The following is a 6,534-nucleotide window of genomic DNA, read 5'->3' as shown; positions in this document are numbered from 1 at the left end:
AAGCTGGGGAATACTGATTAAAAAAAGCGATACTTATGTCTGCCGGACGCAATTAATTAAGACACAACAAAAACAGACAAATAACAAATGCAAGAGAGACTACGATTTATTAGAAATTAGCACGTTCTTACATGAGGACTGTTAGTTACAACTCTTGGCAATTTTCTCATATACAATGATATTATCCGAATTGTACTGGCAAGACGTCCCAACACTGCCAAATACACTTCCGCCCATTTGAAGTGCACATGTTTGAAGAAATCTGTTTGGAGAGCACGCGGAACGTGGTCTAAGAATCACTCTGAAGATTGTGGAAACAATAGCAAACTACTACCATCTCCAGATTTTTGGATTCATCAAATTGTGCCTCTTGTCACTGAGAATGACCTCATACGCTGAGAAGGAACGCCCGACGGTGGTGAACACCTAAAAAAATGTCACAGTTTCGCCCTAAGGGCGAAGCAATGAATGCGATAGCAACACAGCAATGTCATACGAAGTAAGGTGAGCGGCTTTGGTAGCAATATGAATTTGTAGTAAACATGAGCTGATTAAGTAAGCAGGTGTGCTGCGGCGTAAGTAGACCGACATGAAGAGAGACTCGATGACCATGAGAAGACGCGTGTGAAACGGTGGTGTTGATGAGAAGCGCTTCCCGTGGCAGCGCGTGCGAAGGGACACACCTGTAGCGCTGCACTGCCGATCCGGGCAGCATTTCATGTGTAGCGTGCGTTGGGAAATGTCGCCCGACTAGTACTAACTGAACGAACAAGCGTGGTGTGAGCGCGCACAAACAACACGAATAGATCACACTGAATGACTGCAGACAACGACTGTCAAAACGCTGGCAGCAAGCATACGCCGCAGCGGGCGAAGGTACATGCGTCTATCGCTTCAACGGAACTGAGCGGCGAATGCACGGCGCATAAAGGTCAGAGCCGTGTGGAGATAAGACGGTGCGGACGAGCGACGAGCGCGGTTGTTGGCAGAGTAGAAGCGGCCCCCCCCCCCCCTTTGCTTCCTCCGGCGCTGGCTTCCCTGCTTCCTTGCTTGCGCGTGGGAGATGAGTGCGTTCGCTCTCCGTGATAGCGCGCGTCCCCGCACGCTTCCGCTCGGGCATACGGCGCGCGGCGAAGATTTTATCTATACGGAACCTCACGGCGACGGCGACGACGACCGCCGCGGCAGAAATCCGGTTGAAGTGTCCATATACTTGCTATCGCAATAAAAGTAATTAGAAACGAAACAAAAGCCGCATGCACATCACATTTTTCTTCTTTTGCTCTTCACTCTCCATTCCCCTGACGGCTCTCCGCGGTTTCGCATTCGCCAACCGCTCGCGCAATGTCAGCGCGGCGGCGTATGCTGGCCGGCGCGTCCCACTTCAATGCTGCTAGCAGTTGTTTTCCGGGAGTTGGTTCAACTAAAGACTAGGTTGAACCCCATAGAGTTCGAACAGTCAATGTTGCCCGGTAACGTGAATAACTGTCTCTAACTGCACTCGAAAGCGAAACTTGAGGCTAAGTAGTGTTAATATAGGCGCCGATATTGAAAATAGGCATTTATAGGCATTTAGGCACAAACGCTAAAATAGGCATTTATAGGCACTATAATAACACTATAAAAGCCCTTCATAACCTCTAATTCATGCTCATATATCAAAGTTGGGCGATAGGAGCGCAAGGAACAAAAAGGCATTTACCTAAAATCCGGTCTCTAATAATTAGATGAAAAGTGTCAATGAGAAAATTGTAGAGCAACATGAAAAACTCCCGATACAGCTTTCTGTTGCTCAATACGTGCTACATAAAAGTGTTTTTCTGAGTTTCAAAGAATCCCACAAATACACAGTGCCTCGAGTGGCCAGTCGTGCGGCAATTGTCGTGTGACAACTCGCTGCCTTCGAAGTTCGTGCGTAACTCTGCCACAGCGCAATGACGACAGACCCTGTGGTCGGGTTTTCGGGTGACCAGCAACTGGAAGCCGTCGTCCTCAATTCCCTTGAGGATATGCCTGATCTTGTCGGCTTTCTGGCATCGTTGCGTCGACTCTGTTGCACAGATTAACTAAGTCTTCGATGTAGCTAGTGAAATTCTCACCTGGTTTCTGGGCGCGTCTGCGCAGGCATTGTTCGGCCCTGAAGTTTTCCGACAGCAGGACGACCAAAGACGTCCCTGAAGTTGGTCTTGAACACCGACCATGTACGGATGTCGGATTCATGGTTGCGATACCACAAATGTGCAACGTTGCCAAGTAGAAAATTACATTGTTGACAGTGTGGCGAGATGGCTTGTTGGACATTGTTGAGCTTTGCCGTATATTGTCCCAGCGGTTGTGCGCGCTGACTCTTTCGTACGAGACGAGCGTGATCACCGGTAACCGGTACCCTCGACGTCGTGATCACCGCACCCGCGGAATCGCAAGATCCCACTGACGCTGCACGCCAGGACAGATGACAGGTGGCGCCGTGGCTGCAGCTTGTTGGGCTGGATCGTCAGGCATGGTTCGAGAAGGCCGAGATGGTTGAATGGTTCGGCTTCGAAGTTCCAGCGTTGATGGAGTCGTACCCCGCAGCCTTCACCAATTGTCAAGGCATTTCTTGAAAGGGTACGCAGGCTGTGGGATGTAGAACTCGGTGCGGCGGTCAGAACCCCGCGAGCAGTGAGAGCCGGTCCCGTGCGTAAAGCGCTGGTGATGCCCCTGACTGACCGGCACTTCATTTTATATAACATGCTGGAGATGCGCCTGGCTAACCGGCAGTTCTTCTTCGTTACAAAATAAATAATATAATAAATAAATAAATAATAAATAAAAATAATAAATAAATAAATAATAAATAAATAAATAATAAATAAATACCAATCTTGTGGATAAATGCGGCAAACCAGCAAGCGAACAAGTGCCAAGCGACAAAACAATCCAATTAGAATGCAATAAGTGTGTTAACTGGCCAAAGAGAACATGAAAGGACGGCAAAAAAGAAAGATTGATAGAGAAAAAGCCAAGAAAGAACAACAATGTTACTTTTCTATTAGTTTTCAAGGACATCGCGATGTGCTGACACAAGCGTAGTTGGACTACTGTCTTCCTGTCCTCCAAGTCCGACGTGCACACAAATTCTCACAGTGCACCTTCGCAGGTTCACGTAGCGACATGCTGAAGAAGCGTCAAGCTGAAAAAGAATGCGTGTACTAATTGCTCTCACGTCTAATTCGATACTTACACCACGGTTGCTACCGCCATCGCTTTATGTATAGCGAATGCGAGGAGCAGCGAAGTTCGTGTGCGATGTAGCAGCGACGCAGAAGTTTTGGGGGGAGGCGGTGCCGCGCGGCTCTCTCGACCCGAGTCAGCGCGAAAGGGGTGCGCGCAGCGGGCCCGGAGGAGGGACACTTGTTGCGAGCGCGACGAGGGAAGGGGGGCGTTTTGAAGCGCGGCGCTGCGATCGGCGCTGGTATAGGCGCCTGCGGTTCCGCTCCGGGTTCAGATCAACGTCCAAGCTCGCGATGACGGGGCGGCGAGCGACTACGCTGCTTGCTCTGCTGCTGCTGCCGGCGTTATTGGCTTCGGCGCTGGGCGGCCCATGGCCGGCGGCTGGAACCCAGCTGCCCGTACCCTTCACCGAGACGGCAGCGACCGAGGGCTGTCACTGCTGGGCCCAGGGGACCGAGTGCCGCTGCTTCGGTGACAGCGTGCACCAGGTGCCCGCTCGTCTGGCTGACCAGGTCGAGAAGCTGTGAGTGAAGCGTGATAACACGCCTAGTAGACTCTAGTTCCGCTGACCACACGCCCCGCTGGACCGACTCCGTCCATGGTTAGCGCTCCAGCGGGGCGCCCAACTGCGGCTTGGCACCCCGTCATAACAGCTGACTCTGGAAGAGAGCGCGCGCGCGCACACGCGCACACGCACGCACGCACGCACGCACGCACACGCGCAGACACACACACACACACACACACACACACACACACACACACACACACACTGCTCGTATGCGGGATGGTGATTTCGTCGTTTGTGCGTGCTGATACAACACCTGAATGAATGGGAAGGCCGTGGTGGATGGCTAAAACACTTTAGTAGGTCATGGTTCATAAGGTGCACCGAAAGATGAATGCGCTGGTGGATTGTGGTTTCATGCGCACTGTTCTCACCATTGCACCTACAGAAGGAAACAAGTTGTAGCTGGTGTTGTAGATGTCATAGCTGAGGACACGTTTCACAACTTGCTTAGTTTAAGCAGTTGAACAAAATGTTCATAATATCGGTGAGTTACTTGTTAACGGCTGAATGTGGTATTAGACAAGTTGACCACCAGCTTTAAGAAATAATAATATAAGGGAGCTTTTCTTTTTTTAAGCATGAAAAAGGTACAAATGAATGCCTTTTATTATGCCCATTATTGTAACAAACCAGAACAGACCTTCGATGGTTTTTTGTTTTCTCTTCTTGTTTGGGAGTGAGACTAATAGGTATGAAATATTCGAACAATGACAGGTAGAAAATGTGCCCAAGTGAGATTTAGCAAAATAGAGCAACACACACATACGCATGCATAATGCAGCGTGCTTAAAACGACTACAAAATGTGTTTTTTTCTAACATGTACATGCCTCACCACGAGCAGGAAAAGGGGAAAAATTGAACTACTTTAGACTTTAGTAACCAAGCAAACAATTTTATAAACTGAGAACTATTTTGTGAATTAAGAAAAACGGGGTCCCGGTGAAAATTATGAAATGAAATAATTTCTGATGTCACTGCTTCTTATACGAGAAGCGGGAAAACGCAGTGCTATTTGCATGTAATAAGGATCGGTGGTGGGTTAACATCAATAAGTAATGTACTTCAGAAACCACAAATATTCGCAATCGTAATGACGGTTATGTCCACTGACTTAGTTTTCATTGATCTAGTACAATTTAATTTTTTTCCCTATATCCACCGACAGTTTATGAGTAATGTTCAGTACGTTGTTAGTGAGAAACGGGACATTGTGAAAAAAAAAAAATGCGTTTACTCTCTCGAAACACAAAACACCATGTAACGTGTGCCAAACACCACATGCGAGAAGATTTAGTCCGCGCTGAGAGGCCATTCGCATTTAACACACCTATGCATGTCCGCAGAAATCAAATTTGAGAGCTGGAGACAAATTACCTCAGCTCCGGTTTTGTTCTGGACTCAACTGTTAAGCCAACATACACAATTATTAGATCGCCCTATTCAAGCGAAATAATAATTGGCTTAACTAACTCGAACAATTAAGACGAGCGAATAACATTCTCATGCTTGTTGCTCTTGTTCTTGTATTTTTTTTCGCCGCTGATATACGCTGTGGTATGTGTGTCAGTATTCACATCGAGTTCTAAACCTTCATTCCACTGTGTTTTTGAGCCAATTTGTTTTATTTGGCTAAATAGTGTTATAATATTGGTTCGAGGCTCTCCGCGGACAATGTGCCCAGACTTAATTTTTCGTCCTTTTGGTGTGGTCACATTCCGCAGAATTTCGAAGTTGGTATTCGAATTTGTGTCATTTTCTCCCCGCCATTGCTTTTAGTTGTGGGCCATTCCCCACATTCTACTATTCGACTCATGAACACGATATCAAGATATTTTATCCAAGAAACTGGTTGCGGCAACATAAAGGTTCGGCGCTTATCTGGTCACGAGAACCTCATTGTTCATTTTGAATGCTCTAAACTATATTCAATCAGAATAAAAATGCATCAAAGACGATAGGCGCGCACTATTTATGCGCAAGGCACCACGCGCAACGCTTTACTTCCTTGAAAAATGCCTTAATTAACACTGTGTCACAAACAATTTTTCTGGTTGAGTCGCATATCTTGGCTCCAACAGCGTATATCATAGGGTTAGCCGTGGTTCTCACCCTGCAATAAGTCAGGCCATCGTTAGCACCCCTGTGTTCCTCCTTCTCATCTCTTAATTCTGATGTAGCGCAATTAAGGAAAGAAATTGCAAGTCCAACGCCCATGTTGCAATCTATGTAAAGTGAAGCTTTAGTAGCGGGGTTCATTAAATGCTTACAACTAACAGCGATGCGCGCAATTTTGTTTATTTTCATCCTATGCTAAGACTCATGGAATGGAATATTATGTTCCATGGAAGAGTCATGGAATGTTTATGTTTATCCACCGCAAAGGTTACATTGTTATTGTCGTGCAATTTGCATGTTTACGCAGAGCATCGTTCACGAACTATGTCGAAAAGCAAACTAAAATTTACGTGGATGCACAATGTGAGACGTATACGCAGCGATGTCACAAGGGAGGAAGGCGATGTGTGATGCTTGTGCAGAGAAGAACGGTGATGACAGTTGTAGGGACAAAGCACGACACGTGTCAGGCAACCTTTAGGGATTTTGGACCTCTTGTGTCACAGTGGGGCACACCTATTCTGGACGATTGGCCAAGAACTAGCACACCCCCAGTAGAACATCGACAATAGGCCAAGAATGAGGTAGGTCAAATATAAGAAAATCAAGAAAATCCAAGAATCCGTAGAACGT

The sequence above is a fragment of the Dermacentor silvarum genome, chromosome 11 (genome assembly GCF_013339745.2).
Source record: "Dermacentor silvarum isolate Dsil-2018 chromosome 11, BIME_Dsil_1.4, whole genome shotgun sequence".
Lineage (NCBI taxonomy): Eukaryota > Metazoa > Arthropoda > Arachnida > Ixodida > Ixodidae > Dermacentor > Dermacentor silvarum.
Note: the sequence above shows the minus strand (reverse complement) of the source record.